This window comes from Zingiber officinale, chromosome 3A (assembly GCF_018446385.1).
Source record: "Zingiber officinale cultivar Zhangliang chromosome 3A, Zo_v1.1, whole genome shotgun sequence".
Classification (NCBI taxonomy): domain Eukaryota; kingdom Viridiplantae; phylum Streptophyta; class Magnoliopsida; order Zingiberales; family Zingiberaceae; genus Zingiber; species Zingiber officinale.
Window position 1 is genome coordinate 151,993,534 of NC_055990.1, and position 10,436 is coordinate 152,003,969.

Sequence of the window (10,436 nt, forward strand, 5' to 3'; positions counted from 1 at the left end):
CAGCTTAACTGTTATTGCATTTGAAGTTTATTTACTTAAGCATGGTTAACTTTATGCATATGTTGTTTTTTCTTAACTTTGAATTACGTATTGCCATAATCAAAAAGGGGGAGATTGTTGGTGCGGGAAGCATCCGACGATCGAACCTAAGTTTTGATAATGGCAAAGGATTCAAAGTTAAGGTGCTATTATCGGCGACTTTTCTTTGAGTGTTTGAGAAAGTCCTAGCTGCGGTTAGGCAAGGTAAAACCCTAGGGGTGGTAACCCTAGGTCATAGAGGTGGTAACCCTAGTAGAAAGTCTTGGCGGTCGATGGCTTGGGCAAAAGTCCTGGGGTGGTAACCCTAGGTGGAAAGTCCTGGTGTGATGAAAGTCTGAACTGGCCGGTGAAGCGGATGTTCGAGAAAGTCCGGAAGCATCGAGTCCTGAGCAAAAGTCGCATCTGAGGATCGCTGAGCAAAGTAAATCTCACGAGTGGAGTAGGTGAGGACGTGTTCACCGTAGAGGGAACAATGGCGTCGGGTCGACCTAGGGTTTCCGGTAGGAAACCTGAAGTCAGACTCGGACGATCAAGAGACTGTTAAATATTTCAACAGTTATATAATTGTTTTGTGCTAACTTTGTGCTGCAGGGTAGTTGTGGGGTTAACATATCTTGCAGGGACCAAAGTGTCCGAGGCGCCTCCATGGAGCTTGGAGGCGCCTCGGGTGCGAGCCAGGAAAAGGCCAGCGCAGCAGACTGGAGGCGCCTTGAATGGAGTTCAAGGCGCCTTGGACCGGAGGTTGAAGGCGCCTTGGATAGGCTGAAGGTGCCTTGAACCAGATAGAGTTCGACCAGGTCCGTGCTGATCCACGCGGGTGACTCGGCTCGTTCAAGGCGCCTTGGTGAACAGTATAAGGCGCCTTGAACCCCCTTTATAAGGGGTCTCGACCAGCAGCTTCAAACATCTGCTACAAGCTGCCTACGAGACGATCCCGAAGTGCTGCAACGATACCCCGACAACCCGGAGCTTCAGATTTAGTCCTTTGTTGTCGGTATAATCTTTTACTGCTTTGAATTGTAATTAGTTTGTAATAGTTTTTACGAGCTTATAGTTGTTGCCCACGGAAAGCGATCAAGGATCGCGGGCCTTCGAGTAGGAGTCGATCAAGGCTCCGAATGAAGTAAATCCTCCTGTCTCTGTGTGCTTGCTTTCTTATTTTCCGCTGCGTTTTAATTACTCGAGTGTTTTCCGAAAAACGAAATAGCCGCGAGCGCTATTCACCCCCCCTCTAGCGCGTCTCGATCCAACACAGGTGGCCTTTGGCCTTTAAGTGATCCACAGCTGCTTTGATCGCCTCTTCAAAGGTGAGGGAGATCTTGTTAGTAAATTTCTCCCCAAAGGCATCCGAGCGGACGAATGCCTTCCTCACCTCGTCAGAGCGAGCTGACTCCCCCTCTTGATACTCTTTGAGCTCGGCGTGGGCAGCGTCGCTGGAAGCTTGGAGATCCTTCAAATCTACATCAAATCTTTGGAGATCGGCCGAACGGCTCTCCTTCTCGGTGGCCAGAAGAGCATCCAGATCCTTGATGCGTTGCTCCAGCCCTCTGATCTCCACTTTCATTCGGTCCATGTCATTGATGGCCTGTCGCTTCCGAGTGATCGCCGTCTTGATCTCCTTATCTCGTTGTTTGACCATCGCTTCAAGCCAAACGACCTTGCTCGCCAGATCGGAAGCCCGTTTCCGTTCGGCTTCCAGTAATTTTTTGGCCTTCTCCAGAGCGGTCGTCGACTGTTGGCTGTCCCCCGCGACCTTGAGTTTTTTCAATTCATCCTCCAGCTCGGCCAATCGATTGCTAATGGCAATTTGCTCCACCCAGTTCTACGAGCAAAATTGAACAGGTTAAAAACTTAATTCAAATACGCGAACAAAGAAAAAGAGCATACCCCGGTGGCCTGTTGAAGGTTGCTGTCGCCGAGCTGCCCGGGAGTCATCACTTTTATTCGGCGCCGAGCGTCCTCCCAAGCTTTTGCAAGAGGGCCCGTCAAGGTGATCTGTTGCTCGGGGACCACTGGCCGATCAGCAGCAGCCATGTATTCCTCTGAGGGGAGACGCAGGACGGTTTTAATTAAGTTTTGGCCGCTCGGCTCGCCCTGAGAAGCATCGGCCTTACCGGATGGCCCGCCGGTGGACGAGGAAGGAAGCTCGCCCAAACGCCTGATACGGCGCATAGTTCTTGAAGGGCTGGACGGCGGCACCTCAGAGCTTGCCCTCGGAGAGCCATGTGGGGTCGGGGTACTCTCTAGGGAAACCGTCCCGGACAACACCGGAGCATCCGCGCTCCGCTCGGGCTATGGCTCATCAAGTGGAATTGAGGCAGATGCAGATTCCGGTCGTCGGCGCTTCCGAGTAAGTAGCGGAACATCATCGGCCGAATGACCCTCCACCTCGGCTTGGGTAGAAGGTTCTGTGTCGCCCGCTACCTCGTCGTGAGAGGTAGTAGCTGCTAAGGCTTCAGGGGCATCCTGGGTCCCCTCGCCTAATTCGTCGGTCGGATCGGCTGGATCAAGGCCCCGCTCGGCGACCTCCTTGTTCTTCACCGCCTCAATCTGAGCGGCTTTCAATTTGAGCTTCTCGGTCGCCTTAGCACGCCACATAACTTCAGCTGCAGAAACAAAGATTAAATCAATTAGAACAAAAGAAAAAGGAGGGATGAGAATCGCTTACTCATGCTGCAAGGCAGATCGGCTGGGGTGGAAGACAGGCCGAATATATATATTACTCATGGGAGGAGCAGCTTGTCAATATGATAGCGCTGACCCACCAACCGCTCGGCCGCATGAAGGTAGGTCACCGAGCTCCGGTTGCGCCGGCATCGCCGTCTGCCACTTGGTACGAAAAGTTGGCAGCTCGGGAAAACGCACATAGAAAAAGTGCTCCTTCCAATGTTTGTTGGAGCTCGGCATATTATCAAAAAGGACGAAACCTATCCTAGATTGGAAAATAAAGGTACCCCACTCGGCTTGCTTGGGATAAAAAAAGTAGTGAAAAATCTTGGGGTCGAGAGGGATGTTGTTCAGTTTAAAAAGGACTATCACTCCGCTCAACAGCCTAATGGAGTTAGGGACTACCTGGCCGAGCGGAATGCGAAAATAATTGCAAATTTGTAAGAAGAACTTGTGGGGAGGAAAACGTAGCCCGGTCAAAAATTGGTCTCGGAAGAATAGAACGGTGCCGGGCGGTGGTTCATGAGGCCGATCGGCCGGTGTAGTTAACACTATTTGGTGGTCGGTCGGCAGATCATAGGTTCGAGTGAGGCGCAAGGCGTACTCCTCGTCGAACCGGCTTTCCATGGTCGAATACCAAAGACCCGGAGCACCGTCGGTCGGCTGTGAGGTGTTGGTCATGGTATAAGGCTAGGGATGGACGCACGATGGAAGGAGGGAGAAATAAAAACAGGGAAAGAATGCGGGATGATGAAAGAAATAGCTAATAGAGAGAAAAAAGGAGAGGCAGCAAGGAAAAGGAATCCTTACGGGCAAAGAAGATGATCGAAGGGGGCTGTAGAGTCGTCGGAGAGCTGAAACGCAAGGTCGCCGGAAAAAAGGAACAGAGGGATGGCTGGAGACGATAAGGTCGAAATGCGGCGAAGAGCTGGGGTCGGGAGCTTTATAAGGGCGGCCGCTATCAATTTACACCGTCCGATCCAGGTCATCGGTAACGAGGTCATCATCCAGCCGTTCATTTCAAACGGCAGCTGTCCCATCGGAAGTGACGCCACTGCCATACGCTGACAAACGCACGATCGCCACGTGTCAGCAGGATACTGGCCGCATTTAATGAGCTCCCCTTACCGTGCGCAACGCACGTGATGGGTAGTAGGGGAGAGCATCGGACATGGATTCCAAGAGAACATAATGCACGGACAAGATACCGCCGAACGGATGAGTATCCCTATGCCTGGCCGAGTGGCCTAATGCAGCGGTCGTTGCTCAGTCTGATCGGCAGTCCAGTCAGTCGGACTTCGCCTCCTTCGACTAGACTCGAGGGGAAGGCAAGTGATCCGGTGGTAAGAGCCCGGGACCCCCTAACGAGGGGTCAACGCCACGTGGAGGTCAAAAGGCCAGGTGGTCCGTCGAAGAAGGGTGAGCCGACCGGACTCATGAGAAAAGGGCAAGCCGATCGGTCTGCCAGTAAACATCTGATAGTAAAACGTGCCCTGACAGGGGTCGGGGTTCCGACGCTCAGTTGAAACAATAGCTAAGAGCCGAGCGGAAGGCCTAAGAGAAGGTGACATACTGCTAACAGTTCTTACGTAGCACCCGCCCGGAAGTCTCCCCAGCGTATCAATGCAAATGACAGGCGGGACGTGATGGGCGTGCCGCCCGGCCGGTGCAGGGGATGAGGGCCGTCCGGACGACGCTCTTCGTCCAGCCGGCCAGACGGACGTCCTGGCCGGTGGTGGGTAAAGAAGGACAGGAACATCTTCTGACAGCCGTCAAGTCCTATGGCTAGGCCATACTCCAAGTCTGACAACGAGGTGTTCTGTTGTCCCATCGAAGACATGGTTGGACTGTAGCGGTATGGCGTCAGGTAAGCTTTCTGACAGACACATACCGAGGTATGGGCTGCGGACACGTACGCGCCTCGGTGGGCGTGTAGAGGCTCTTTCACCGCTCTATATAAAGAGCCGCAGACTTCGCTGGAGGTACGCATTCTACGATTTTTGGAGCCGCTGCTTTGTTGCTTGCTTGCCTGACTTGAGCGTCGGAGGGTCGTCGCCGGGAACCCCTTCCCGGCCCGACTTCTGTGCAGGTTCGCCGGAGCTTCGTCCGACCGGCCTGAGATCCACGTCAGCGACCCGGAGAGCGCCACGTGCCCAGCGTCCGTTGATTCAGCGTTCGGATAGGATCAGTTGATATTTGTAGTTTTTTTATCTATGGACCCTATAATGATAAATTAAAAGACTTGATACTAAAATATTACCTTGATTGATCATTCAATATGAAAAGAGAATAATCATGATAAATGGATAAATATAATCATAAAGGTGAAATAATAAAGATGGTAAATGAAGTATATTAAAAAGTGAAGACGGTGAGCCTAGCTTTGTATCAGAACTTTATATTAGAGTACTGGACCACCCACATATTATTGTGGTAGCGCGGCGGCCCGTGGTCTAGAGTACCTAACTGTACACCCGAGGCGTGGTGGCGTGATGTAGCCCTCGGTCAGTGTTTCTTATGTCTTCCACCGATGAGGGCTGATAGCCCGTACGTCAGATGATGTATGCGATAGTTTTATACTCTGAGGAGACTTTTAGCCTATCCATATGATATTATACTCTGATGATATTGGCTCCACTGATTCACTTTTTAGTTGATTTATCAGATTTAGACTATGGATATACATGTTGATATTACCATGATAACTGATATACTGATTGATTAAATAATAAGATTGAAGAATTGATTTTTTATTGATAATGACAAATGATGATAAGGTGAAGATCCTAAACTCTAATAAAAATTTTACTTGATTATAGATAATGAGAAGATGATTATACATATGTATGTATAAATGTAGAACTTTAAGAATAACATAAAGTTGTAACAAAAGATTGTGAATTACTCTACTTTTTTTATTTCTTAAATAAGATTAAATTCATGCACATCTTTCTCGAGTATCCACTTAGTCATTTGGCTAACTTTTTACCTTCCTTGGCCTCTAGTTTTGCAGGCACAAGGATCCTTTTGATATTGTAGTTGATTTGGACTTCCATAGAGTTGCTCAGAGATCTCGACGTGATAATTTTCTGGTTTGTTTTACTTTTTTTTTCGTTGTATTTACATTCTGACAGATGTCGTTTATCTGTATAGTAATTGTAGTTTACGAAAAATATGACATATATATATATATATATATACATTTCTTGGTTATCCTGTTTTGATAGTTCCTAGGGTTTTTTTTTTATATTATATGGTCACCGAGTGGGGTACTGGGAACTATACCCCCGGGGAGTGACAGAGTCACCCGCTACATGCGAGCCTCCCTGCAAGCTATGCATCGTCATCGCCTACGAACAATATCAAATTTGACACTGTCTATGAGAACTTTCATATTTCTGTAGTGTGAACTTGGAGAATGCTAGTGTTGGTCCCGTTGAGGCCCGCAAGAGGGGTTGAATTGTCTACAATTTAGAATACCAAATTTTTTTGCTTTTCAGTTTTAGCAAAGACGAACACAAGTTTTATATATATATATATAAAGAGTGTTATTTTTTTTTACAATGCTTTTACTGAAAAGCGTTGTCTATCTCTTTTTTTTCTTACTAATAGACAATGTTTTTTTAAAAATTATTATCTATTACTGATTTTTGTAGGTCAAAGATAACGTTTTTTGAAAAGTATTGTCTATTAGTATTTTTTTTAGTGTATACAACAATGATTTTTAAAAAGAGTTGTCTATTGTCAAGTTCTCATCTAAATCTGGGATGATATGAACTGTTGGATCAAGTAAGGAGTAGAAATAGTCTAGGTTTCACTTGGCATCCACCTATATACCGAATACCTCCCGATCAAACCCCTCTCATGTGTCTTCGATCTCCTCTTGAGCTGCTCTCACACGAACCTCATCTCACGCCCTCTCCGTCCAACTCTTCATCTCACACCCTCTTTGTCCAACTCCTCTCCGATGAACTCTTCTCCGGTGAACTCCTCTCCGTCCAACTCTTCTCCTCATCTCATACACTCTCCGTCTAACTCCTCTCCAGCAAACCCCTATAGCTTGCGAAGCAAGACGCCCTTTGCCACTTTTAACTTCTTCAGGAGGTTACTGGGTAAAGCAGACATGCTTCTATAAGTTCTATTGGAAAAAGGATTCTATAAATATTTGTTTTTCCCTTGTCCCTCTTCCCCGGTCAAATAATCTTTTTGTGGTTGCGGGTCAATCTTTTGCATGTGGTTGCGGTCTGATCGCACTATTGTCACTTTGTTATCTTTTTTTTTTTTAATTTATATTTCCTATTTCCATGATTCTACTAATGCATTCTCGTTCATCTCTTGTCTCTTTTTAAATAAGCGAACGCTAGAAGAGCGGAGAAGGATGAAGAAGAAGAGAACAAAGGAGTTAGATTCTTGGTTAATATAATATAAGCCTCGGTGTTGACGAATCCCTCACTTTGCATAGAAGCCATATGCTCTTCTGCCGCCGCCTCTATCGTACCGCTCCGTCCTCTCTACCTCAAGGTAATTATTTTTCCCTCATGTTTTATGGTTTGGATTGCTGTCCCAAAAATTTAAGATTTGATTGGTTTTGTTTATAGGAATTGAGCTGAATTCCACAGAGAAGGCGTTCCTCCTCTTGTCGGTCAATTTCTAAACCTAGGAGGACAATCGGTGAGCTTTTCGAAGCCTTTAATCTTTGTTCTTGCCATTGATATGCATTTTTCTAGGTTCTATTGTATGGGCATCCCTTATAAAATAAAACTTTGGCTAACAAACCAAAAGTGTTTTAGGAGATCTAGATATCACTAGTAGCATAGTCTAAACTTCCATGGAGGGCTATATCCATGTATCCGACCCCAAATAGTTGGGAGTAAAAGGACTTTGATGATGATGATGATGATGATAGTATCAAAGTATTAGCATTTTGTTGTTTTGCTTAGGAGATATTCTACACCTACCATAATTCTATGATTCTATCCACCTGTTTATCATATTTTTCAAAATGAAGGGATGTTCTTTCTTTTGTTTAGTTGATTTCTATTAGCTATAGTGGTTAAATCAGTTGCTAATCCGGATCGATTAGTAGAGTTGCCCCTAACTACTAAAAATGTTGAGTTAGTATTGGATGAAGTGCGACATTCATCTTCCTCAGCTTTGTATCCTTTTGTTTTTTTAAAAAAAAAATTGTTTTCTTTGTTTGTTATTACTCATGTTCACTTCTAAAACACCACGACACAAATTATGCACAAATTTTATGACTGACAGTAAAGGGGTTTCCTTTGCACTGGAGGAACTCTCAACTGCTCATATCATGATTTTTTCTTCCACATTACCCATATCTTTAGAGTTCAGGCTAACAATGTTTTCACTACTAGACTCGGTACTACTTGCTTTGCCGCCAAAAATAATTACAAAAATTTTGTTGTTTGCTTCACCATAGGAATCTGTCTTAACAAGGTTTGCCCGATCTTATTGCTCTGTCAAGACCTGTTATTCTGTCGAGACTGCTCTGCAGACCTGGTCTTCTGTTCTACAGATATGCTCTAAATAGACCCGGTCATCTGCTCTAAACAGACTTGGTCTTCCTTTTTGTCAAGACCTACTCTGCTGCTCGGCTGACCCGACCTGCTGCTCGACCGACCGAACGACTCGGCCGACCGCCCGACCGCCCAACCCGACCGGCCGACCCGACCGACCGACCGACCCGACCGACCCGATCAACCGACCCGCCGACCCGACCGGCCGACCCGACTGGCCGACCGACCGACCCAACCTGCCGATCCGACCTCATCTCGGCCGATCTTCCCTCTGCTCTGCTGATCCGCCCGCTCGGTAACACAGACTAGTGGCTCAACCGATCTTCTTGCTCAGCAATTCTTCCGCTCGAAGCAGAAACCATCCCCTGCTGGCAGTCTGAGATTATCCGCTCAGGTCATCTCTACTGTAAATTGAATTTAATTTAGTACAATTTAAATTCAGTTAATACCTCGTAAAATTTCCGACAACAGATTACTTGGTTTCTAACCGTTTTTTGATATACTAGACAAAGCTCCTCCAGTGTAAAGGAAACCCCTGAAGCACAGAACTATGAGGTTGACCTTGATTCCCGCTTATGGAAAACTCAGATTTGGATTCTAACTTCAAGCTAGTGTTAAATGTATTGATAACTATTATATAATAAAGGATTCTAATCTGGACAAAGGTTCTTATGTCTTTATGTCTGTGTAAAAACTTTTCGCTTATGAAAAAATTACTATATCCCTTAGAATTATTATGAAAAGTTTTTGGACAAATAAAGTCATACCACCAACTCTTTTTAATTGTAACTTAATAGTTCATATATTAATGATCACTTTTTTATCATCTTGTCATAATGGTTGGCAAAAATATGCACAATTGTTTAATGCCTTCAAAGGATCTTGATTGATAAGATTATCTTTGCAAAATAAGAAATATATGATTATTTGTTGATCATTACTTAGTCTTTTTGTTTGTTTATTTCAAGCTGTTATGCCAATTTAATCAAGTCTTTTAGAATGTCTCAATTTCTACTGTAAAATTTATACTTTCAAAAATTGAAAGTTAATGTTCTATATATACTCTCAATTCTTATCATTTCAATTATTTTTTGCTAGAATTGGAAGGTCGATGTTGAATCAACTGAAGATGGATTGGTTTTACATGCATGTTAATTCTCTTCAAATTTGGATGATATCTGGTTAATGTTTGTATTAATCAATGTATCTATCATTTTGAGAACTATCTTCGAATCTGGATATGTTAAGTATCTTCTAATATTGTTTGAATTATTTTGACAGTAATATTATTATTTTGGGAACTATGTACCTAATTTTTATGTGCACTGTGTATCTTTTATATATATATATATATATATATATATATATATATATATATATATATATATATATATATATATATATATATATAGTTAGTGTACTTGGATTGATGTGTCATGATTTTGATGTCTTGTTGAAAGATGGTAACTTATCTTTCTTTTTGTTAAGTTATGGTTGATTTCATTTCTATAGCAAGGTCAAAGAAAAATAATGATTTTGTAAATATAAAAACAACTCTTTTGTAAATAGAAAAACAAATATGATTTTTTATTTTTTTATTTTAAAAATACAACGCTTTTAAATCATTGTAAAAGTGTTATCTGTACAAAAAATAACAACATATTTAAAATGTTGTCTTTGCAAAAAAAATGGCAACGCTTTTAAAGCGGTGTCTTTGTTACAAATGACAACACTTTTAAAGCGTTGTCTTTGAGTGGATTTTTGATAACAGTACTTTTAACAATGTTTTTTAACTACATAAACAATGCTTTTAAAGCGTTATCTATAAGCTTTTTTCTTGTAGAGTACAGAAGAGTATACCGGCGGACGAGAAGGATATGTGCGATGCTTCCGAGGGACGAGAAGCCGGAGTAGAAGATTACTCTAGGAGAGAATGTTAGAGTTGAGTTCGGGTGAGCTCAATTATGGATAGCCAAAGAATCACCTAAGTGACCGGAGTAGAAGACCGGGTAAGTCAACACTATGTTGACTTATCTGGGCACCTGGACCATGTCCAGGTGCTCGAACTTCGGGTGCCTGGACTCCCTTGGGCGCCTCTTCAACCAAACACTGCTACGGGTGACTTTCAGGTCTACGTCAACAGCACTCCGGGCACTTGGATTGGTCTAGGCGCCTAGACAAGGATGGATTTTT

At 44.1% G+C, this 10,436-nt stretch overlaps 1 long non-coding RNA gene across 6 annotated transcripts; it reads left to right on the forward strand.

The window, feature by feature from the left end:
- The first annotated feature begins 6,513 nt into the window (after positions 1-6,513).
- Positions 6,514-9,562, forward strand: LOC122052840. Of its 6 annotated transcripts, none has more exons than XR_006132114.1 (6): positions 6,514-7,227; positions 7,305-7,377; positions 8,147-8,163; positions 8,243-8,637; positions 8,750-8,798; positions 9,342-9,562. It is a non-coding gene; the product is annotated as an uncharacterized LOC122052840 (long non-coding RNA). The 6 variants fall into 6 exon arrangements; XR_006132115.1 differs by having other exon boundaries at positions 6,515-6,818; positions 7,061-7,227; positions 8,147-8,637; XR_006132110.1 differs by having other exon boundaries at positions 6,515-7,227; positions 8,147-8,637.
- The last annotated feature ends 874 nt before the right edge of the window (positions 9,563-10,436 follow it).